Genomic DNA, 25,347 nt, shown 5'->3' with positions numbered 1-25,347 from the left:
CTGAAATTTACTGAAGAGATTTGTGGAGTTTCTGCAAGAGATTGCTTCTGGTAATTGCCATGCAACTAAGCTATTAGCTATGAGACTTCAGATACAGAATACTAAACCACACTTACCCATCAAGTGTTAAAAACAACTGTAATCCCTTTCCAAGCTTTTAAGCTTCTTGTCATACATTTTTCTTCCGTTTACTGTATTAAATTCCTGGTTACATAAGCATGACTTTTTTTTTTTTTTTTTTGGAGGATCAAGCAAATTACAAAACAGGCCACCTATTTTTCAACAGATTTCTTAACAAAGATGGCAAGGTACTGTATCTGGTCTGCTCAGCAACAAAAGAGAGAGCCCACAATAGGCAAAGGCAAAAAAGGCTTATTCAGTACACTTTAAAAAAAACAACAAAAAAACGTAATCAGGAAAATTGAATTAAATTGGTTTGGGGGCAGGGTTGTTGGAAACTGAAGGGAGGCTCAGTGGGACTGAGAAGGGGAAAAGAGAGTACGAGGGGCAGGTCTGGAGTGAAGCTGACGTGAAGAGACTGTGAAGGAGCGGTGGGGGAAGGAGAGGGCTGGAGCAAACAGCCAATCAGCCCCGGGCAGAGAAAATCCAGTCAAAACTGCAGAAAAGTTTCTGAATGGCCAGAGGTCCCTGCTTTGGCTATTTCTGCTCCTACCAGCTGGAGTCTCTGGCTGGCTTCTCTCTGCAGTTTTCTCCCATGGCCACATGGCAGGGATAGGGGAGGCACTACCATGATCATATGCCTTTTAAGTTTTCACAGGCCTCTGCCTATTGTGACTCTACCAGACCCACTGAGGAAAAAGGGCCTTTTGACACTCAGAAGGTCTGAGATATATCTATGCTCTATATTGTGTAATGTCTTTACACACTATTCAGCCCATCCACCCATTATCCTTGATAGATCCATGCAGCTGGAAACTATTTTGCAGGGTAGATAAGTAGTATGATGAAACACCAGGTCCCCCTTCTCAGCATAACCATTGTGGATGGTTCATTGGGCGGGAAGAAAGTGTACCAAGTCCCCCTGCTCAACTCTACAGGTTCAAGTGGCTTGTCAGCTGTCCAAAAGGATTCCCCTCCCTCTTCCTCCTCACCCCCGGTTTCCCTTTTCTCATCAAAGGGTATTCTTGGGCCATGTAGGGAATTTTGGTCCTTTTGCACCACCCACTGGGGCCAGTACTGAACTGCTCCCTCTAGGGCTGCTATTGCACAGAACAGCGGCAGCATTGCTACAGAGAAAAAAGAAACAGCTCATTATTACCAAATGACGAACAAAGCAGTCAGGCATGGAAGTGAAGGATTTGCAATGCCCAAGAGTCCCTCTCTCAGTAAGCGAAAGCTAGACTGGAGAATGATCAGGGCATAATAATACAAAGTGAAAACCTGCCCCCCTCTCCCCTAGGAATTATCGCTACTCTCTCCATTTTGCAAGATTATACACTTCCTCCACCCCTCAAAAATAAAAAAATAAAAATAAAGTTCTGAGGTCATAGGTGCACTGGCAGTGTCGTATACAGACCACTGAAAAATGCCTAGCAACATCATTCCTAGCTCTAGATAGGTCAGTGCTATCAGTCCTTAGCATTAGTTACTGAAACCCACCAATTTCACCCAAAAGGAGTTAAACTATGCAGTACATCTTTTAAAAAGGCACAAGGCAGCTGTATGTGTAATTTTTTAACTCTAACATTTAGCACCTCTAGTTAAAAGTCATCATTCAATAGCAAAGGACTATAGTAACAATTCTTGTGATTTTATTCTCTTGCCTAACAAAAGATACTGTTTTGTAAGAGTTTGATCATTGGCCAGGCCAATTTGCTGCCTGCATGTTCTCACCCACAGATGCGGTCAACAATACAGCACAAACAAACAGCATTCATTACTTTGTACAATAACTACTGTGAACAGGCCCACCAAGGACAAAGCTACAGTTATTGTAACTCTGAGAGTAGAACTCACATTAAGAACACAATTAGTATTTATGGCAAACAAGATGATTCCACATTACTCTTTCAGTATGTGATCTCAGGAAAAGCTGGGCGGGGTAACAAATATATTTTAGATGGAAATGGGTCAAAAACTTATGTTGCTTGTTTTGAAAGGTTTAAGCACCATATGCTAAAAAATCATTTTATAGCCTTTAAACTTCACGAGGGTTATATTTATTTAGTAAACACCACTGTTTAGAATCAAATTTACAAAAAGTTTTCATTACACTTGAATTTAAAAACAAATCAAAACAAAGCACACAAAATAAATATTTCCACAGTACTCACAAAGACAACAGAGCAAGGTTCAGAGAACTCACATACCAAGCTGAAGTCATAAACAGATGGATTGGAGGAAGGGAGTATGTATGTGTGAGAAAATGTGAAATTAATGTAAAAATTTATAAACTCACCAAAAACCTGGAATAGGTAATGATTTTACCCTAGACTGATTCTGAGGCTGCACTGATTAACATAATAAAAAGCTACTACAGCATGCAAGGATTTGCACGTCATTAACTGTTGCCAATAGACAGTCTTCCACCCCAGAATATAAGATAAAATGTTAAATAAGGAAACGAAGAATGCTTAGGCCTGATCCTGCATTGACACAGTGTGGCCAACACATTATTTTATCATGAGTCTTACACTATATTTGGTATTTTTCTTAAAGCCCCAGATCCCAGAGTAAAGTAAATTATGTGAGAAGTGCAGCTTCCATTTTAAAAAATGAAAGCAAGTGTCCAGCCCTCATAGCTATGGAGAAAAGCTTGAAAAAAAATGACCTGAGTATACTCTATAAAGATTCAGAAGATGTGTTGACAGATTAAGCTGTTTGCATGGCACACAGAAAAAGGAGTTAACGTACTGTAACTAGATAATAACCTCAGATGGCCTCAAACAACAAAGTTCAAATCAAATTGGAATTTACAAATTTTTTGGATTTGAGGTTTTGGTCTTGGGCTATATTTAGTAAATGGACAACTTGTGGTATGCTACGTCTATACCAGGGATCAGCAACCTTTGGCACGCAGCCCATCAGGGAAATCCGCTGGCGAGTCGGGCCGGTTTGTTTACCTGCAGCATCCGTAGGTTTGGCCAATCACAGCTCCCACTGGCCGTGGTTCACCGTTCCAGGCCAATGGGGGCTGCAGGAAGCGGCGGCCAGCACATCCCTCAGCCCGCACCGCTTCCCGCAGCCCCCATTGGCCTGAAACAGCGAACCGCTGCCCACGTCTTATTTGCAATGTCATTTGAGCCAAAAATTGAAGGTACATTTACAGTATTGGCAGCCCCAAGAATTCAAATGTCATGAGTCAAGCCCCCCAAAATCATAAGTTTACCTTATATCATGAGATTTAAAAATAAAATAAAATAATAACAAATATTTGCCTTCTATGATAGTTTGGGGCTATGTCTGTGTCCCCAATTTGATTCTGTGAAAACCATGTCGTATTTCAGGCTCCATTTTGGATATAACTTTGATTCGTCCTTCACTGTACACTGTGTAACCATCCTCTTGGATTGCATCATCTCTCTTCTGTTGGGGGGTGGAAGAGGCTGGTGCCTAGCTGTCACTGACCCTGAATGAGAGAGTCATCCAAGGGCTATCAACAATTGACTAGCCTTGCCCTGGTGGGACAATGGGGGCAGAGCCATTGACTGTTAACAACCCTTTATGCCAGCAGCCCACAGTGGAGAGGGGGTGGGGATGGAAAAACCCCAGCAGAAGGATAGAAAAAGAAACGGTGTCTCAGACTAGTTTTAAAAAAAAGAGACAGGCTCTCTAGCAAGAGAAGCAGAACAGGCAGGAGTTTCATCAGAAAATTCCAATTCATCAAACCCAAAAAGTTTTGTGGAAACATACCAGGTTCTATGACCTTATGACACACCACAAGCAGGATTCCATCAGAACCGTCTGGTTTTGGTCAGATTGTCTGGTGGACTGCTAGGGACTCCAGGCTTCCAAGGTCTGTGGCTCTGAGCAGCCCAGCTATCCTAACTGCCCCAAGGCCAGAGTCCTCGGTGCTTCCAGACTCCCAGGCCAGTACTTTCCTGCTCTACTTGACTCCCACAGCCTGATGAGCCAGCTGCCACGAGAGCCACGCAGCCCAGGAAATTCTGAATTTCAGTCAGCTCTAGGCAAGGGGGACTGGGCCCTGCTGAAGGACACCAACCAAATCTCCCAAGATTTCAGGGAGCGGTTAGAAGTCCAGAGGAAGGGTCGTAGTCAGGTGATTGTTTTTTCATAGATCTAGAAATATGTTGTGCTGTCTGACTAAAGTGTATATATTGTGACAGGGTCGGGCCAGATGGCTATAGGAGAGTAATAGAAGGCAGATATATAAGCCCCAGGCTAAGTAGGTCCCTTTTCCTGGGTAAGGTAACAGGGAAGGTTTTTTTTTTTTAAAACAGAAAAGAAATTTATTTGTAACAATTACAGAGAGTACAAAAGGATAAAAAAAAAACTTAGCAACAACACAACGCAATCAGAAGGTATAACACAACAGCTTTTCAGGAGGGAGAGGTGTTCAGGTAGCCCAGGCCCAGAGCGGGGGGGCTTCCTCGACACTCGTGGTCTTCCACCCTCCTGAGTTACCTGGTGGCCTAGAGCGGGGGGGCTTCCTCGACACTCGTGGTCTTCCACCCTCTCGAGTTACCTAGTGCCACGCCCAGGGTCACCGACCCTCCCTCTCCCGAGAGTGCCCGACAAGATGGGCACGGCTGCGGGGTGGGTGGTTGGGAGGGAAGGGGGTACACCCATGTATTATAGGACCCCTCCTAGAAGACAGTAATGATGGTATTCACAGCAACTAACGGCTGTGACTGGCGGCTCTCGCTCTTTCCCTCAATCAGAGGGTCAGACGGAGGGAACCGGACGGGGTCACCGAGCAGAGAACCCCGGACAGCGCCCACCGCTCCTCAAAGGTGTCAAGGGAGTCGGTGGACGCTGCCCAGAGGAACTCCGCCCGGATACGTGAATGTACTGAGAGTCGGAAAACGGCCTCACAATCGCAGGACGCCTCATGAGCCAACCTCCGCTCTCTGGTCTTATAAATGGCTGTTTTAGCCAAGGCTAGGAGGAGGTTAACCAGGAGATCCCGCGACTTGGTGGGGCCACGGATGGGGAGTGTATAGATAAAGAGGTGGGGGGAGAAATGAAGCCAAAAGCGCAAAAGAATATTTGTGAGGAGCCGAAAAAAAGGCTGCAATCTGGCACACTCTAAATAGACGTGCGCCAGGGTTTCCCTCACGTTGCAAAAAGGGCAAGTCTCCGGAAGGGAGGTAAAACGTGTCAAAAACACGCCCGTGCTCACAGCCCCGTGAAGGAGCCGCCAACTGATGTCCCCGACGGGCCTCGGGACCAAGGTGGAGTACAGGCTGGCCCACCGAGGTTGCTCACCCTCCAAAGGTGGTAAGAGATCTCGCCACTTTGTATCGGGGCGGGACACCAGGGTGCGGGCATGAAGGGTATGAAGCGTGAGTGTATATAAATATTGCCGTGATGCAACTTGAAAACCGACCGGTTGCAGTTCATGCAGCCGGCTTGCAGTAAAAGGATGAGGGGTGTGTTGGGATCGGCAGGGTAGGGGCCCAATGAAAAGGTCCGGCGGGCCTGGGGTAAGGGATGGGCGGGGTGTGCCCTCGCGCAAGGCTCGGCTAACATAAGCCCGAGCGGCGGGGGTCAGAGCGGCCTCCACCTCCTGAAGCACGCGCCGGGGGGTGCGAAGGCTGGAGAGCCCCATGCGTCGAGCGAGCGTCAGGGGATCCAGCCAGTCCCCCCGGTCGTAGTCCAGGAGGTCCCCGACCCTCGTAACTCCCGCCAGGACCAACCTCTGGCGCACCGTGCGGGACTCCGCCGCCTGCACACAAAGTTGGGGGTTGTGTAGCAGGGGCTCCGTGAGGAGATCTGCCCCCACGATGGCCGCCACGGACCTGGTCGTTGAAAACAGTTTCCAGGCCCGGAGGAGGTCCTGGTAGAAATCCGGCAGCCCGGAGAGGTCTCGCGGAAAACCTCTCGGACAAAGATAAAAGAGCTGTCGGTCATATCGGAGCCCATGGAAGCGGCGTAAAAAGGCATGCGCCAATATGCTCCACGTCGAACTACCTGCACTATAAAGGAGCCTCTGCAGGGCCTGGAGGCGGAAAACGCGGACCTGAGTGTACAGACACTTCAGGCCCTGCCCTCCTTCCCTCAGGGGCAAGTGGAGAACTCCAACAGGGGCCCAGTGCAATCCTGACCAAAAGAACTCCAGAATCAATCTCCGGAGGTGGGACAGGAAACCCGGGGCCGGGGCTAGGGTGTTGAGCCGGTACCAGAGCGTGGACAGGACTAGTTGGTTAAGCACCAGTGCTCTCCCCCGAAGGGAGAGACATCGGAGTAGCCTCGTCCATTTCCTGATCCGCTCAATCACGCCGCCTTCCAAATTTTGCCAGTTCTCCGGCGGAGAAGGGTGCGTGGCAGAAAGGTAAACGCCGAGATAGAGCAGAGGGCCGGCACTCCACCGGATGGTCTGAAGCGCGGGTGGGAGGGAGCTTACCTGCCGCCAGCCCCCTACCGCCAAGCCAGAGCTCTTGACCCAGTTGACTCGGGCGGAGGAGGCTGCCGAAAAGATGGTTTGGCATGCCTCCACTCGCACCAAGTCGCCCGGGTCCTGGACCACGAGGAGGACGTCATCGGCGTACGCCGACAGGACCAGCCGCAGCTCCGGCTCCCGCAGCACCAACCCCGTCAACCTCCTGCGGAGGAGACAGAGGAAAGGCTCGATCGCCAGAGCATACAGCTGGCCTGAGAGGGGGCACCCCTGCCGCACCCCTCGCCCGAAGCTGACCGGTTCGGTCAGGGTCCAGTTGAGCCTAACCAGACACTCCGCGGAGGCGTACAGCACCCGGAGAAAACTCACAAACTGAGGTCCGAATCCAAACGCTCGCAGGGTGCTCAGGAGGTACCCATGATCTACCCTATCGAACGCCTTCTCCTGATCGAGAGACAGGAGGGCGAACGACAGACCGTCTCTCCGCCCGAGTTCCAAAAGGTCTCGGACTAAAAAGAGGTTGTCAAAAATGCTGCGACCCGGGACAGTATAGGTCTGGTCTGGGTGAATCACGTCCGCCATCACGGGCCCCAGCCGCAGCGAGATTGCTTTCGCTACGATTTTGTAATCCGTGCTGAGGAGTGAGAGGGGACGCCAGTTTCGTAAGTCGCGGAGGTCCCCCTTCTTCGGCAGCAAGGCGAGCACCGCTCGTCTGCACGAGAGAGGGAGGACCCCGCCCTGCAAGGACTCAGCCCAGACAGCGACTAGGTCTGGGCCAAGGATGTCCCAGAACGCGCGGTAAAACTCCACGGTCAGCCCGTCCATGCCCGGAGATTTATTGGTGGGCATGCGACGGAGGGCTTCCGAGAACTCGGCCAGGGTGAGAGACAGCTCTAGCCGGTCTCGGTCGCCCACGCTGACCGTGGGGAGTTCCTCCCAGAGCACCCCGCAAGCGCCAGGATCGGTCGGATCCGGGGAGAAAAGGTTTGCGTAGAAGTCACGGGCCCTCCCACACATCTCCTCCGGATCCGTGAGGGGGGTGCCGTCTTCCGCTAGAAGGCAGGTGACGTGTTTTTTGGCCCCCCTCGTTTTCTCCAGGGCGTAGAAGAAGCGGGAGCCGCGATCCATCTCCCGAAGGAGGCGGATGCGGGACCGGACAAAGGCACCTCGGGCCCGGTGGTCCTCGAGGGCTCGAAGTTCCTCCCGCTTCTCCCGGCACGCTCCGCAGAGGGACGGGTCCCCGGGGCTGGCGGCCAGGCGCCTCTCCAGCTCTAAGACCTCCCGTTCCAACTGCTCTATCGCCGCATTTCTCCGTCGGCTGGTGCCCCGAGTGTGGTTGCGGCAGAAGAGCTTGGCACGTACCTTCCCTAAATCCCACCAGCGCCGCACCGAGGGAAAGGCACGCCACTGCTCCCGCCAGGCCAGCCAAAACTCCCGGAAGGACATCACAAAGCTCTCGTCCTCCAACAGGCTGTTATTAAAATGCCAGTAAGCCGGCCCCGGTCCCTCTGCACGGAGGGAGACCGTGACGGCAACCAAATGATGGTCGGAAAAAGGGGCCGGCCGAATGGTGGAGGAGTGGGCCTGTGAAAGATGGAGACGGGATAAATAAATACGGTCTAACCGAGAGCGGTGTGACCGACGGGCCTCCACCCGAACGAAGGTAAACGTGGAAGTATCATCTGGGTGATGGTCACGCCAGACGTCCACTAGGGAGTGATAGTCAACTATGTCTCGGAGAATGGTCGCAGCGGCCGGGCTCGGCTCGGCCCCCGAGCGGTCCCGTTCCTCGAGGGTGGTGTTAAAGTCCCCTCCCAGGATTAGGCACTCGTGTGAATCTAGGGTGTCGAGAAATTCGGACACCTGCTGGTAAAATTGTGGCCGCTGTGAACTCACTTGCGGGGCATAAATATTAACAAAATTGACCACGAGCCCCTCCAAACGAACTCGGAGGTGCAACAAGTGGCCCGGCACGGCCTCAGTGACTCCTAGCACCTCGGGCCGCAGGGTGGGGGAAAACAGGGTCGCCACTCCAGCTTGCCAAGCCGTGCAGTGGCTGAAATATACCCCGTCCCCCCACTCCAGCCGCCACCTATCCTCGGCGGTTGGGTCCGTGTGGGTCTCCTGCAGGAAAACCACAGAGTACCCTCCCTCCCGAAGGTAGGAGAGCACCTGGGACCTGCGGAGAGCCATCCTACAGCCCCTGGTGTTCAGGGTTACAATAATGAGGGGTGTCATGCGGAGGGCTGGGGGGGTGGGGAGTTCTCATTGGTGGGGGTACTCAAGGCCCCCGGCGGGTCGCGTAGCAACCCGTGTCCCATCCCGTGAGTGAGTAAATCTTTCCGGAAGCTGCGGGCCCGCTCGTAGGCCGCGGCACCGCCCTTCCCTTGCCTTCTACCCTCCCTCATAAGGGCTCTCGCGGCCCGAAGGAGTCGATCAAAGTCCCCCCATTGCTGGAGAGCCAGCTGTGCCCTATCGCGGGCACCACGGCATTGTTTTAAGAACTCCCGTAGTGCGTGCTGCAGCTCATGGGGGGGTAGGGTTACAGTTCCCAGAGCAGTCCCTGGTGGGGCTTTTGATACAGCCTCGTGGTCCGCTAAGGCGGGTAGGCAGGGTGCGGACCGCCGACGGGGTGTCTGACAGGCTGGGGTTATTAACTCCATCTCATGCCTTGGGGTGGACGGGGATGGCAGGGGGAAGGGTGCAACTCCTGGGGAGTCGCAACTAGAAAACGTAAAGACTGCTCCCTGGGGGGAATCTGCAAAAGGCGGAAAAGAAATAACCCCAGGGGCGGCGGTAGCCTTGCAGGAGGAGGGAAACTGAACCGGAATAGGGGTAGGGGCAGGGGCAGAGGTAAGGCCCTGGGCTTCAGGAGGCGAGCAACGAAAAGAAGGTGCCTCCCGAGCAGGGCCGGGGGTTAAGGGGCAAGGGAGGGGGCTCCGAGGAATGCTAGGGACTGGCTCCGGGGTGGTCGTGGCCGCCATGGCATCAGGTGGTAAACCACTTTCCGTGGGGTGCTCACCCGGAAAGGCAGTCAGGGGGAAAGAACATGGGGAGAGGGGGCCTGGGGTGAGATTGCCCAAATCGAGGCCGGCCGGCAGTAAATCATCCCCTCCCTGGGTGACCGGGGTCAAATCTAGGGCTTCAATCTCTGCGTACACAGAGGAGAGGCCAACTCCCACCACCCCAGGGGCCTCTCCGCTAGGGCCCGCCTCGACGGTCACGTCGGGGTTCGTTGGGAGTTCAGGTGGTATCCGGTTAAAAGGGGCTTCCCCCGGGGCTTCGGAGGGGAGGGTCCTCCGCGGAGGGGGGGTTCCACCCTCCAATGCTGGTCTATCTTCACCTCCCGACACCAGCGAATGGATCTCACTCGTGGCCGAGGCAGGAGGCTCAAGGTCGGTACCTCCCTTCCTGGTCTTCCGGGGGGCTTCCGCGTCAGATGAATGCAGTGGAGCTCGAGCCCTCCGCTTGCCTCGCTTCCCCTGGACTACAGTCCAGCCCTCCATGGCGTCGTCCGGGGGTTGAGTAGCAGGGGACGGAGCGGGGCGCGGAGGCAGAGGTTCAGGGGTTTGGGGGGGTAGCGGTAAGGCAGCATTAGGGGCGGGGGGTTCTCCGTGGGGCGAGCCCTCTCCTGCACCCGGTAAAAGCTTTGCCACACCCCCCTCCATAGGCTCTGCCGAGGTGGTTACGGCAAGAGTGGGACTCCCGTGGTCGCCCGGGCGTTGTTGGAGGGGTGCCTCTTGGGCCCGGACGGGGGCAGCGGCGGATCGGGTGGGAGGGGGGGTGGTGTCGGGTGCCGGGTGGCCAGGGGTGTCGGCAACAACGGGGCCGATATCCCGCTGGGTCTCGGGGGTCTCAGGTGCCCCTCTCCCCCGGGCCAAAGGGCAGTCCCTGCGGACATGCCCTGCCGAGCGGCAGAGGTAGCACCGGGCCTCTCCGGTGGAATAAAAGACCCTATAGCGGGCTCCCTGGTAGGGAACTTGGAAGGACCCCTCAAGCGCCTCTCCGTCACGCACCCCCGCCGGCAGTAAAATCTGCACTTGCCGGCGGAACGAAAGGACGTGACGGAGGGCGGGGTCCTTACAGCCTAACGGGAGAGGGCTAATAACAGAGACAAGCTTCCCCAGGGCGGAGAGAGCAGGTAACAGGGCAACATTAGGCAAAAAGGGAGGAACGGAGGTGAGGACGAAGCGAACGCCCAGATCTTCTAGCGGTTCTAGGGGGAGAAACACCCCCCCCACCACTAGGCCCTTCTCCACCGCCTCCTGGGCGGCAGTCTCCGAGGCCAGAAAAAGAACGACCTTCCCATACATCTTGGAGGCCGCCACAATGGCCATGGGTCCTACCACTTTCGCCAACGCCTGCACGTATGCCTCCACGTGGGGCGAGGCGGGCACTAGGAGGCAACGGACACCGTGCTTCCTGGTCAGGGCGGGAAGAGGGCCCCGATTGCTAGTGATGGCAGCGGAGGCAGTGGGTGGACGAGATGAGGAGGCGGCAGGTGAGGGGGGGCCTGTCGCCACCCGGGCATACGTCCTGGGGGCCGGGGGAGGGATGGTCGCAGAGCTGGTGGAGGGAACAGCTGGGAGGGGTGCCGCGATCGATGACGAGGCCACTGTGGTGGGGGCGGCCTCTGCCACGGAGGGTCCAGCGGCATTAGCGGGGCCCTTCCCTTTTGGCCCGCTTCGATTTTTCCGTCTAACTGGGGGGGGGTTCCTGGAATCTGGTGGGGCAAAAACCAAAGCAGCAGTAATAAGCGCCCCGGTGTCTCCCACTGCCGATGCCCCAGCGGGGGCGGTGGCAGGGGTTCTAACAATGGAGGCGGTGGGGAAATCTTGAGGGGTGGGCAGGAGGGTAGATGGGGAGGGGGCAACCAATTTCGGTGGGGGGGCCTTGCGTCCCTCCTTCTCTGCCATTGTAAGCAGGGAGAGACAGGGAGACACTGGGAGGGGGAGGGGGGGCAAAAATCGGGGTCCGGTAGTAGGGGTAGGCTATGGGGTAAACAATCCGGGGGGGGGGGGGTGGAGGGAGGACAACCCACCACAAGTGTCCAAAGAGTCTCGCTTGGTTGGTTATTATGCCGGTCCAAAAGGCAAAGTCCAAAGCAAACAGCTGGATCCGAAGGCAGATGGCAGATTGCCAGCAGGGACGAAGCAGCGGGGGCCGTGATAGTCGTAGTAGTGGTGGGGGGGTTGGGGGCACCGATGGATCTGGGGGTAGCTCCCTGCTACACCCCTGTGCCGCCACAGACGCAGCTGAAATGCAGTCAACTCCCCCCCCCCGAGGGTAGAATTCAAAAGAAATCCCTCAGTCTTACGGCCTCTCTCCACGATGATTTATAGTTGCCCGGGCGAATTCTCCGGCCTCTGGCGTCTGCTACAGCTGTTGGCTCTGTCCCAAGGCTCTCGGAAAAAGTCCAGGCAAAAAACAAAACAGCTGGGTCTGGGGGGGGTCCACTTCCCTCTCCGGACAGCAGGTCGGCAGTCCTCCCCCCTCCTCCGGGGGTTTCAAATAAGCAAAGAGCAAAGTCCAAAAGCAGGCATCAGGGGGGGGGGGGTGCTGGCAACCGGCCAGCACACTGACGCAGCTCAGGAAAACGGGAAAAAACGAAACCAAAAAACCAAAGCGTCCGGCCCAAACGCGGGGGGGGAAACTAAGCAAAAGGAAAAGCGTGAAAAATCCGGGCCGGGGGGCTTTAGGAAAGAAAGGAAAGCAGATAGCTCAGGAGCGAGTGAAGAACGATTCCGTCTCCTTAACAGGGAAGGTTTTTGAAACAGAAAAGAAATTTATTTGTAACAATTACAGAGAGTACAAAAGGATAAAGAAAAACTTAGCAACAACACAACGCAATCAGTAGGTATAACACAACAGCTTTTCAGGAGGGAGAGGTGTTCAGGTAGCCCAGGCCCAGAGCGGGGGGGCTTCCTCGACACTCGCGGTCTTCCACCCTCCTGAGTTACCTGGTGGCCTAGAGCGGGGGGGCTTCCTCGACACTCGTGGTCTTCCACCCTCTCGAGTTACCTAGTGCCACGCCCAGGGTCACCGACCCTCCCTCTCCCGAGAGTGCCCGACAAGATGGGCACGGCTGCGGGGTGGGTGGTTGGGAGGGAAGGGGGTACACCCATGTATTATAGGACCCCTCCTAAAAGACAGTAATGATGGTATTCACAGCAACTAACGGCTGTGACTGGCGGCTCTCGCTCTTTCCCTCAATCAGAGGGTCAGACGGAGGGAACCGGACGGGGTCACCGAGCAGAGAACCCCGGACAGCGCCCACCGCTCCTCAAAGGTGTCAAGGGAGTCGGTGGACGCTGCCCAGAGGAACTCCGCCCGGATACGTGAATGTACTGAGAGTCGGAAAACGGCCTCACAATCGCAGGACGCCTCATGAGCCAACCTCCGCTCTCTGGTCTTATAAATGGCTGTTTTAGCCAAGGCTAGGAGGAGGTTAACCAGGAGATCCCGCGACTTGGTGGGGCCACGGATGGGGAGTGTATAGATGAAGAGGTGGGGGGAGAAATGAAGCCAAAAGCGCAAAAGAATATTTGTGAGGAGCCGAAAAAGAGGCTGCAATCTGGCACACTCTAAATAGACGTGCGCCAGGGTTTCCCTCACGTTGCAAAAAGGGCAAGTCTCCGGAAGGGAGGTAAAACGTGTCAAAAACACGCCCGTGCTCACAGCCCCGTGAAGGAGCCGCCAACTGATGTCCCCGACGGGCCTCGGGACCAAGGTGGAGTACAGGCTGGCCCACCGAGGTTGCTCACCCTCCAAAGGTGGTAAGAGATCTCGCCACTTTGTATCGGGGCGGGACACCAGGGTGCGGGCATGAAGGGTATGAAGCGTGAGTGTATATAAATATTGCCGTGATGCAACTTGAAAACCGACCGGTTGCAGTTCATGCAGCCGGCTTGCAGTGAAAGGATGAGGGGTGTGTTGGGATCGGCAGGGTAGGGGCCCAACAAAAAGGTCCGGCGGGCCTGGGGTAAGGGATGGGCGGGGTGCGCCCTCGCGCAAGGCTCGGCTAACATAAGCCCGAGCGGCGGGGGTCAGAGCGGCCTCCACCTCCTGAAGCACGCGCCGGGGGGTGCGAAGGCTGGAGAGCCCCATGCGTCGAGCGAGCGTCAGGGGATCCAGCCAGTCCCCCCGGTCGTAGTCCAGGAGGTCCCCGACCCTCGTAACTCCCGCCAGGACCAACCTCTGGCGCACCGTGCGGGACTCCGCCGCCTGCACACAAAGTTGGGGGTTGTGTAGCAGGGGCTCCGTGAGGAGATCTGCCCCCACGATGGCCGCCACGGACCTGGTCGTTGAAAACAGTTTCCAGGCCCGGAGGAGGTCCTGGTAGAAATCCGGCAGCCCGGAGAGGTCTCGCGGAAAACCTCTCGGACAAAGATAAAGGAGCTGTCGGTCATATCGGAGCCCATGGAAGCGGCGTAAAAAGGCATGCGCCAATATGCTCCACGTCGAACTACCTGCACTATAAAGGAGCCTCTGCAGGGCCTGGAGGCGGAAAACGCGGACCTGAGTGTACAGACACTTCAGGCCCTGCCCTCCTTCCTTCAGGGGCAAGTGGAGAACTCCAACAGGGGCCCAGTGCAATCCTGACCAAAAGAACTCCAGAATCAATCTCCGGAGGTGGGACAGGAAACCCGGGGCCGGGGCTAGGGTGTTGAGCCGGTACCAGAGCGTGGACAGGACTAGTTGGTTAAGCACCAGTGCTCTCCCCCGAAGGGAGAGACATCGGAGTAGCCTCGTCCATTTCCTGATCCGCTCAATCACGCCGCCTTCCAAATTTTGCCAGTTCTCCGGCGGAGAAGGGTGCGTGGCAGAAAGGTAAACGCCGAGATAGAGCAGAGGGCCGGCACTCCACCGGATGGTCTGAAGCGCGGGTGGGAGGGAGCTTACCTGCCGCCAGCCCCCTACCGCCAAGCCAGAGCTCTTGACCCAGTTGACTCGGGCGGAGGAGGCTGCCGAAAAGATGGTTTGGCATGCCTCCACTCGCACCAAGTCGCCCGGGTCCTGGACCACGAGGAGGACGTCATCGGCGTACGCCGACAGGACCAGCCGCAGCTCCGGCTCCCGCAGCACCAACCCCGTCAACCTCCTGCGGAGGAGACAGAGGAAAGGCTCGATCGCCAGAGCATACAGCTGGCCTGAGAGGGGGCACCCCTGCCGCACCCCTCGCCCGAAGCTGACCGGTTCGGTCAGGGTCCAGTTGAGCCTAACCAGACACTCCGCGGAGGCGTACAGCACCCGGAGAAAACTCACAAACTGAGGTCCGAATCCAAACGCTCGCAGGGTGCTCAGGAGGTACCCATGATCTACCCTATCGAACGCCTTCTCCTGATCGAGAGACAGGAGGGCGAACGACAGACCGTCTCTCCGCCCGAGTTCCAAAAGGTCTCGGACTAAAAAGAGGTTGTCAAAAATGCTGCGACCCGGGACAGTATAGGTCTGGTCTGGGTGAATCACGTCCGCCATCACGGACCCCAGCCGCAGCGAGATTGCTTTCGCTACGATTTTGTAATCCGTGCTGAGGAGTGAGAGGGGACGCCAGTTTCGTAAGTCGCGGAGGTCCCCCTTCTTCGGCAGCAAGGCGAGCACCGCTCGTCTGCACGAGAGAGGGAGGACCCCGCCCTGCAAGGACTCAGCCCAGACAGCGACTAGGTCTGGGCCAAGGATGTCCCAGAACGCGCGGTAAAACTCCACGGTCAGCCCGTCCATGCCCGGAGATTTATTGGTGGGCATGCGACGGAGGGCTTCCGAGAACTCGGCCAGGGTGAGAGGCAGCTCTAGCCGGTCTCGGTCGCCCACGCTGACCGTGGGGAGTTCCTCCCAGAGCACCCCGCAAGCGCCAGGATCGGTCGGATCCGGGGAGAAAAGGTTTGCGTAGAAGTCACGGGCCCTCCTACACATCTCCTCCGGATCCGTGAGGGGGGTGCCGTCTTCCGCTAGAAGGCAGGTGACGTGTTTTTTGGCCCCCCTCGTTTTCTCCAGGGCGTAGAAGAAGCGGGAGCCGCGATCCATCTCCCGAAGGAGGCGGATGCGGGACCGGACAAAGGCACCTCGGGCCCGGTGGTCCTCGAGGGCTCGAAGTTCCTCCCGCTTCTCCCGGCACGCTCCGCAGAGGGACGGGTCCCCGGGGCTGGCGGCCAGGCGCCTCTCCAGCTCTAAGACCTCCCGTTCCAACTGCTCTATCGCCGCATTTCTCCGTCGGCTGGTGCCCCGAGTGTAGTTGCGGCAGAAGAGCTTGGCACGTACCTTCCCTAAATCCCACCAGCGCCGCACCGAGGGAAAGGCACGCCACTGCTCCCGCCAGGCCAGCCAAAACTCCCGGAAGAACATCACAAAGCTCTCGTCCTCCAACAGGCTGTTATTAAAATGCCAGTAAGCCGGCCCCGGTCCCTCTGCACGGAGGGAGACCGTGACGGCAACCAAATGATGGTCGGAAGAAGGGGCCGGCCGAATGGTGGAGGAGTGGGCCTGTGAAAGATGGAGACGGGATAAATAAATACGGTCTAACCGAGAGCGGTGTGACCGACGGGCCTCCACCCGAACGAAGGTAAACGTGGAAGTATCATCTGGGTGATGGTCACGCCAGACGTCCACTAGGGAGTGATAATCAACTATGTCTCGGAGAATGGTCGCAGCGGCCGGGCTCGGCTCGGCCCCCGAGCGGTCCCGTTCCTCGAGGGTGGTGTTAAAGTCCCCTCCCAGGATTAGGCACTCGTGTGAATCTAGGGTGTCGAGAAATTCGGACACCTGCTGGTAAAATTGTGGCCGCTGTGAACTCACTTGCGGGGCATAAATATTAACAAAATTAACCACGAGCCCCTCCAGACGAACTCGGAGGTGCAACAAGTGGCCCGGCACGGCCTCAGTGACTCCCAGCACCTCGGGCCGCAGGGTGGGGGAGAACAGGGTCGCCACTCCAGCTTGCCAAGCCGTGCAGTGGCTGAAGTATACCCCGTCCCCCCACTCCAGCCGCCACCTATCCTCGGCGGTCGGGTCCGTGTGGGTCTCCTGCAGGAAAACCACAGAGTACCCCCCCTCCCGGAGGTAGGAGAGCACCTGGGACCTGCGGAGAGCCATCCTACAGCCCCTGGTGTTCAGGGTTACAATGATGAGAGGTGTCATGCGGAGGGCTGGGGGGGTGGGGAGTTCTCATTGGTGGGGGTACACGAGGCCCCCGGCGGGTCGCGTAGCAACCCGTGTCCCATCCCGTGAGTAAGTAAATCTTTCCGGAAGCTGCGGGCCCGCTCGTAGGCCGCGGCACCGCCCTTCCCTTGCCCTCTACCCTCCCTCATAAGGGCTCTCGCGGCCCGAAGGAGTCGATCAAAGTCCCCCCACTGCTGGAGAGCCAGCTGTGCCCTATCGCGGGCACCACGGCATTGTTTTAAGAACTCCCGTAGTGCATGCTGCAGCTCATGGGGGGGTAGGGTTACAATTCCCAGAGCAGTCCCTGGTGCGGCTTTTGATACAACCTCGTGGTCCGCTAAGGCGGGTAGGCAGGGTGCGGACCGCCGACGGGGTGTCTGACAGGCTGGGGTTATTAACTCCATCTCGTGCCTTGGGGCGGACGGGGATGGCAGGGGGAAAGGTGCAACTCCTGGGGAGTCGCAACTAGAAAACGTAAAGACTGCTCCCTGGGGGGAAACTGCAAAAGGCGGAAAAGAAATAACCCCAGGGGCGGCGGTAGCCTTGCAGGAGGAGGGAAACTGAACCGGAATAGGGGTGGGGGCAGGGGCAGAGGTAAGGCCCTGGGCTTCAGGAGGCGAGCAACAAAAAGAAGGTGCCTCCCGAGCAGGGTCGGGGGTTAAGGGGCAAGGGAGGGGGCTCCGAGGAATGCTAGGTACTGGCTCCGGGGTGGTCGTGGCAGCCATGGCCTCAGGTGGTAAACCACTTTCCATGGGGTGCTCACCCGGAAAGGCGGTCAGGGGGAAAGAACATGGGGAGAGGGGGCCTGGGGTGAGATTGCCCAAATCGAGGCCGGCCGTCAGTAAATCATCCCCTCCCTGGGTGACCGGGGTCAAATCAAGGGCTTCAATCTCTGCGTACACAGAGGAGAGGCCGACTCCCACCACCCCAGGGGCCTCTCCGCTAGGGCCCGCCTCGACGGTCACGTCGGGGTTCGCTGGGAGTTCAGGTGGCATCCGGTTAGAAGGGGCTTCCCCCGGGGCTTCGGAGGGGAGGGTCCCCCGCGGAGGGGGGATTCCACCCTCCAATGCTGGTCTATCTTCACCTCCCGACACCAGCGAATGGATCTCACTCGTGGTCGAGGCGGGAGGCTCTAGGTCGGTACCTCCCTTCCTGGTCTTCCGGGGGGCTTCCGCGTCAGATGAATGCAGCGGAGCTCGAGCCCTCCGCTTGCCTCGCTTCCCCTGGACTACAGTCCAGCCCTCCATGGCGTCGTCCGGGGGTTGAGTAGCAGGGGACGGAGCGGGGCGCGGAGGCAGAGGTTCAGGGGTTTGGGGGGGTAGCAGTAAGGCAGCATTAGGGGCGGGGGGTTCTCCGTGGGGCGAGCCCTCTCCTGCACCCGGCAAAAGCTCTGCCACACCCCCCTCCATGGACTCTGCCGAGGTGGTTACGGCAAGAGTGGGACTCCCGTGGTCGCCCGGGCGTTGTTGGAGGGGCGCCTCTTGGGCCCGGACGGGGGCAGCGGTGGATCGGGTGGGAGGGGGGGTGGTGTCGGGTGCCGGGTGGCCGGGGGTGTCGGCAACAACAGGGCCGATATCCCGCCGGGTCTCGGGGGTCTCAGGTGCCCCTCTCCCCCGGGCCAAAGGGCAGTCCCTGCGGACATGCCCTGCCGAGCGGCAGAGGTAGCACCGGGCCTCTCCGGTGGAATAAAAGACCCTATAGCGGGCTCCCTGGTAGGGAACTTGGAAGGACCCCTCGAGCGCCTCTCCGTCACGCACCCCCGCCGGCAGTGAAATCTGCACTTGCCGGCGGAACGAAAGGACGTGACGGAGGGCGGGGTCCTTACAGCCTAACGGGAGAGGGCTAATAACAGAGACAAGCTTCCCCAGGGCGGAGAGAGCAGGTAACAGGGCAACATTAGGCAAAAAGGGAGGAACGGAGGTGAGGACGAAGCGAACGCCCAGATCTTCTAGCGGTTCTAGGGGGAGAAACACCCCCCCCACCACTAGGCCCTTCTCCACCGCCTCCTGGGCGGCAGTCTCCGAGGCCAGAAAAAGAACGACCTTCCCATACATCTTGGAGGCCGCCACAATGGCCATGGGTCCTACCACTTTCGCCAACGCCTGCACGTATGCCTCCACGTGGGGCGAGGCGGGCACTAGGAGGCAACGGACACCGTGCTTCCTGGTCAGGGCGGGAAAAGGGCCCCGATTGCTAGTGATGGCAGCGGAGGCAGTGGGTGGGCGAGATGAGGAGGCGGCAGGTGAGGGGGGGCCTGTCGCCACCCGGGCATACGTCCTGGGGGCCGGGGGAGGGATAATCGCAGAGCTGGTGGAGGGAACAGCTGGGAGGGGTGCCGCGATCGATGACGAGGCCACTGTGGTGGGGGCGGCCTCTGCCACGGAGGGTCCAGCGGCATTAGCGGGGCCCTTCCCTTTTGGCCCGCTTCGATTTTTCCGTCTAACCGGGGGGGGGTTCCTAGAATCTAATGGGGCAGAAACCAGAGCAGCAGTAGTAAGCGCCCCGGTGCCTCCTACTGCCGATGCCCCAGCGGGGGCGGTGGCAGGGGTTCTAACAATGGAGGCGGTGGGGAAATCTTGAGGGGTGGGCAGGAGGGTAGATAAGGAAGGGGCAACCAATTTCGGTGGAGGGGCCTTGCGTCCCTCCTTCTCTGCCATTGTAAGCAGGGAGTGACAGGGAAACACTGGGAGGGGGAGGGGGGGCAAAAATCGGGGTCCGGTAGTAGGGGTAGGCTATGGGGTAAACAATCCGGGGGGGGGGGGTGGAGGGAGGACAACCCACCACAAGTGTCCAAAGAGTCTCGCTTGGTCGGTTATTATGCCGGTCCAAAAGGCAAAGTCCAAAGCAAACAGCTGGATCCGAAGGCAGATGGCAGATTGCCAGCAGGGACGAAGCAGCGGGGGCCGTGATAGTCGTAGTAGTGGTGGGGGGGTTGGGGGCACCGATGGATCTGGGGGTAGCTCCCTGCTACACCCCTGTGCCGCCGCAGACGCAGCTGAAATGCAGTCAACTCCCCCCCCCGAGGGTAGAAGTTCAAAAGAAATCCCTCAGTCTTACGGCCTCTCTCCACGATGATTCATAGCCGCCCGGGAGTTCTCCGGCCTCTGGCGTCTGCTACAGCTGTTGGCTCTGTCCCAAGGCTCTCGGAAAAAGTCCAGGCAAAAAACAAAACAGCTGGGTCTGGGGGGGTCCACTCCCCTCTCCGGACAGCAGGTCGGCAGTCCTCCCCCCCTCCTCCGGGGGTTTCAAATAAGCAAAGAGCAAAGTCCAAAAGCAGGCATCGGGGGGGGGGGGGGGTGCTGGCGACCGGCCAGCACACTGACGCAGCTCAAAAAAACGGGAAAAAACGAAACCAAAAAAACAAAGCGTCCGGCCCAAACGCGGGGGGGGAAACTAAGCAAAAGGAAAAGTGTGAAAAATCCGGGCCGGGGGGCTTTAGGAAAGAAAGGAAAGCAGATAGCTCAGGAGCGAGTGAAGAACGATTCCGTCTCCTTAACAGGGAAGGTTTTTTATTGAAACAGAAAAGAAATTTATTTGTAACAGTTACAGAGAGTACAAAAGGATAAAGAAAAACTTAGCAACAAAACAACGCAATCAGAAGGTATAACACAACAGCTTTCAGGAGGGAGAGGTGTTCAGGTTAGCCCAGGCCCAGAGCGGGGGGGCTTCCTCGACACTCGTGGTCTTCCACCCTCCTGAGTTACCTGGTGGCCTAGAGCGGGGGGGCTTCCTCGACACTCGTGGTCTTCCACCCTCTCGAGTTACCTAGTGCCACGCCCAGGGTCACCGACCCTCCCTCTCCTGAGAGTGCCCGACAAGATGGGCACGGCTGCGGGGTGGGTGGTTGGGAGGGAGGGGGGTACACCCATGTATTATAGGACCCCTCCTAGAAGACAGTAATGATGGTATTCACAGCAACTAACGGCTGTGGCTGGAGGCTCTCGCTCTTTCCCTCAATCAGAGGGTCAGACGGAGGGAACCGGACGGGGTCACCGAGCAGAGAACCCCGGACAGCGCCCACCGCTCCTCAAAGGTGTCAAGGGAGTCGGCGGACGCTGCCCAGAGGAACTCCGCCCGGATACGTGAATGTACTGAGAGTCGGAAAACGGCCTCACAATCGCAGGACGCCTCATGAGCCAACCTCCGCTCTCTGGTCTTATAAATGGCTGTTTTAGCCAAAGCTAGGAGGAGGTTAACCAGGAGATCCCGCGACTTGGTGGGGCCACGGATGGGGAGTGTATAAATAAAGAGGTGGGGGGAGAAATGAAGCCAAAAGCGCAAAAGAATATTTGTGAGGAGCCGAAAAAGAGGCTGCAATCTGGCACACTCTAAATAGACGTGCGCCAGGGTTTCCCTCACGTTGCAAAAAGGGCAAGTCTCCGGAAGGGAGGTAAAACGTGTCAAAAACACGCCCGTGCTCACAGCCCCGTGAAGGAGCCGCCAACTGATGTCCCCGACGGGCCTCGGGACCAAGGTGGAGTACAGGCTGGCCCACCGAGGTTGCTCACCCTCCAAAGGTGGTAAGAGATCTCGCCACTTTGTATCGGGGCGGGACACCAGGGTGCGGGCATGAAGGGTATGAAGCGTGAGTGTATATAAATATTGCCGTGATGCAACTTGAAAACCGACCGGTTGCAGTTCATGCAGCCGGCTTGCAGTGAAAGGATGAGGGGTGTGTTGGGATCGGCAGGGTAGGGGCCCGATGGAAAGGTCCGGCGGGCCTGGGGTAAGGGATGGGCGGGGTGCGCCCTCGCGCAAGGCTCGGCTAACATAAGCCCGAGCGGCGGGGGTCAGAGCGGCCTCCACCTCCTGAAGCACGCGCCGGGGGGTGCGAAGGCTGGAGAGCCCCATGCGTCGAGCGAGCGTCAGGGGATCCAGCCAGTCCCCCCGGTCGTAGTCCAGGAGGTCCCCGACCCTCGTAACTCCCGCCAGGACCAACCTCTGGCGCACCGTGCGGGACTCCGCCGCCTGCACACAAAGTTGAGGGTTGTGTAGCAGGGGCTCCGTGAGGAGATCTGCCCCCACGATGGCCGCCACGGACCTGGTCGTTGAAAACAGTTTCCAGGCCCGGAGGAGGTCCTGGTAGAAATCCGGCAGCCCGGAGAGGTCTCGCGGAAAACCTCTCGGACAAAGATAAAAGAGCTGTCGGTCATATCGGAGCCCATGGAAGCGGCGTAAAAAGGCATGCGCCAATATGCTCCACGTCGAACTACCTGCACTATAAAGGAGCCTCTGCAGGGCCTGGAGGCGGAAAACGCGGACCTGAGTGTACAGACACTTCAGGCCCTGCCCTCCTTCCTTCAGGGGCAAGTGGAGAACTCCAACAGGGGCCCAGTGCAATCCTGACCAAAAGAACTCCAGAATCAATCTCCGGAGGTGGGACAGGAAACCCGGGGCCGGGGCTAGGGTGTTGAGCCGGTACCAGAGCGTGGACAGGACTAGTTGGTTAAGCACCAGTGCTCTCCCCCGAAGGGAGAGACATCGGAGTAGCCTCGTCCATTTCCTGATCCGCTCAATCACGCCGCCTTCCAAATTTTGCCAGTTCTCCGGCGGAGAAGGGTGCGTGGCAGAAAGGTAAACGCCGAGATAGAGCAGAGGGCCGGCACTCCACCGGATGGTCTGAAGCGCGGGTGGGAGGGAGCTTACCTGCCGCCAGCCCCCCACCGCCAAGCCAGAGCTCTTGACCCAGTTGACTCGGGCGGAGGAGGCTGCCGAAAAGATGGTTTGGCATGCCTCCACTCGCGCCAAGTCGCCCGGGTCCTGGACCACGAGGAGGACGTCATCGGCGTACGCCGACAGGACCAGCCGCAGCTCCGGCTCCCGCAGCACCAACCCCGTCAACCTCCTGCGGAGGAGACAGAGGAAGGGCTCGATCGCCAGAGCGTACAGCTGGCCTGAGAGGGGGCACCCCTGCCGCACCCCTCGCCCGAAGCTGACCGGTTCGGTCAGGGTCCAGTTGAGCCTAACCAGACACTCCGCGGAGGCGTACAGCACCTGGAGAAAACTCACAAACTGAGGTCCGAATCCAAACGCTCGCAGGGTGCTCAGGAGGTACCCATGATCCACCCTATCGAACGCCTTCTCCTGATCGAGAGACAGGAGGGCGAACGACAGACCGTCTCTCCGCCCGAGTTCCAAAAGGTCTCGGACTAAAAAGAGGTTGTCAAAAATGCTGCGACCCGGGACAGTATAGGTCTGGTCTGGGTGAATCACGTCCGCCATCACGGACCCTAGCCGCAGCGAGATTGCTTTCGCTACGATTTTGTAATCCGTGCTGAGGAGTGAGAGGGGACGCCAGTTTCGTAAGTCGCGGAGGTCCCCCTTCTTCGGCAGCAAGGCGAGCACCGCTCGTCTGCACGAGAGAGGGAGGACCCCGCCCTGCAAGGACTCAGCCCAGACAGTGACTAGGTCTGGGCCAAGGATGTCCCAGAACGCGCGGTAAAACTCCACGGTCAGCCCGTCCATGCCCGGAGATTTATTGGTGGGCATGCGACGGAGGGCTTCCGAGAACTCGGCCAGGGTGAGAGGCAGCTCTAGCCGGTCTCGGTCGCCCACGCTGACCGTGGGGAGTTCCCCCCAGAGCACCCCGCAAGCGCCAGGATCGGTCGGATCCGGGGAGAAAAGGTTTGCGTAGAAGTCACGGGCCCTCCCACACATCTCCTCCGGATCCGTGAGGGGGGTGCCGTCTTCCGCTAGAAGGCAGGTGACGTGTTTTTTGGCCCCCCTCGTTTTCTCCAGGGCGTAGAAGAAGCGGGAGCCGCGATCCATCTCCCGAAGGAGGCGGATGCGGGACCGGACAAAGGCACCTCGGGCCCGGTGGTCCTCGAGGGCTCGAAGTTCCTCCCGCTTCTCCCGGCACGCTCCGCAGAGGGACGGGTCCCCGGGGCTGGCGGCCAGGCGCCTCTCCAGCTCTAAGACCTCCCGTTCCAACTGCTCTATCGCCGCATTTCTCCGTCGGCTGGTGCCCCGAGTGTAGTTGCGGCAGAAGAGCTTGGCGCGTACCTTCCCTAAATCCCACCAGCGCCGCACCGAAGGAAAGGCACGCCACTGCTCCCGCCAGGCCAGCCAAAACTCCCGGAAGGACATCACAAAGCTCTCGTCCTCCAACAGGCTGTTATTAAAATGCCAGTAAGCCGGCCCCGGTCCCTCTGCACGGAGGGAGACCGTGACGGCAACTAAATGATGGTCGGAAAAAGGGGCCGGCCGAATGGTGGAGGAGTGGGCCTGTGAGAGATGGAGACGGGATAGGTAAATACGGTCTAACCGAGAGCGGTGTGACCGACGGGCCTCCACCCGAACAAAGGTGAAGGTGGAAGTATCATCTGGGTGATGGTCACGCCAGACGTCCACTAGGGAGTGATAGTCGACTATGTCTCGGAGAATGGTCGCAGCGGCCGGGCTCGGCTCGGCCCCTGAGCGGTCCCGTTCCTCGAGGGTGGTGTTAAAGTCCCCTCCCAGGATCAGGCACTCGTGTGAATCTAGGGTGTCGAGAAATTCGGACACCTGCTGGTAGAATTGTGGCCGCTGTGAACTCACTTGCGGGGCATAGATATTAGCAAGATTGACCACGAGCCCCTCCAGACGAACTCGGAGGTGCAACAAGTGGCCCGGCACGGCCTCAGTGACTCCTAGCACCTCGGGCCGCAGGGTGGGGGAGAACAGGGTCGCCACTCCAGCTTGCCAAGCCGTGCAGTGGCTGAAGTATACCCCGTCCCCCCACTCCAGCCGCCACCTGTCCTCGGCGGTTGGGTCCGTGTGGGTCTCCTGCAGGAAAACCACAGAGTACCCCCCCTCCCGAAGGTAGGAGAGCACCTGGGACCTGCGGAGAGCCATCCTACAGCCCCTGGTGTTCAGGGTTACAATAGTGAGAGGTGTCATGCGGAGGGCTGGGGGAATGGGGAGTTCTCATTGGTGGGGGTACTCAAGGCCCCCGGCGGGTCGCGTAGCAACCCGTGTCCCATCCCGTGAGTAAGTAAATCTTTCCGGAAGCTGCGGGCCCGCTCGTAGGCCGCGGCACCGCCCTTCCCTTGCCGTCTACCCTCCCTCATAAGGGCTCTCGCGGCTCGGAGGAGTCGATCAAAGTCCCCCCATTGCTGGAGAGCCAGCTGTGCCCTATCGCGGGCACCACGGCATTGTTTTAAGAACTCCCGTAGTGCGTGCTGCAGCTCATGGGGGGGTAGGGTTACAATTCCCAGAGCAGTCCCTGGTGGGGCTTTTGATACAGCCTCGTGGTCCGCTAAGGCGGGTAGGCAGGGTGCGGACCGCCGACGGGGTGTCTGACAGGCTGGGGTTATTAACTCCATCTCATGCCTTGGGGTGGACGGGGATGGCAGGGGGAAAGGTGCAACTCCTGGGGAGTCGCAACTAGAAAACGTAAAGACTGCTCCCTGGGGGGAATCTGCAAAAGGCGGAAAAGAAATAACCCCAGGGGCGGCGGTAGCCTTGCAGGAGGAGGGAAACGGAACCGGAATAGGGGTGGGGGCAGGGGCAGAGGTAAGGCCCTGGGCTTCAGGAGGCGAGCAACAAAAAGAAGGTGCCTCCCGAGCAGGGTCGGGGGTTAAGGGGCAAGGGAGGGGGCTCCGAGGAATGCTAGGTACTGGCTCCGGGGTGGTCGTGGCAGCCATGGCCTCAGGTGGTAAACCACTTTCCGT

The 25,347-nt window shown here is 58.1% G+C and overlaps 1 protein-coding gene across 2 annotated transcripts in view; it reads right to left on the bottom strand.

Moving 5' to 3' along the window:
• SLAIN1 (SLAIN motif family member 1) overlaps nucleotides 1-25,347 on the bottom strand; it is an 89,713-nt gene that overhangs the window by 18,502 nt on the left and 45,864 nt on the right. The window lies entirely within an intron of this gene.

This window comes from Caretta caretta, chromosome 1 (assembly GCF_965140235.1).
Source record: "Caretta caretta isolate rCarCar2 chromosome 1, rCarCar1.hap1, whole genome shotgun sequence".
Taxonomy (NCBI): Eukaryota; Metazoa; Chordata; order Testudines; family Cheloniidae; genus Caretta; species Caretta caretta.
Note: the sequence above shows the minus strand (reverse complement) of the source record. Positions and strands in the feature narration are given on the sequence as shown.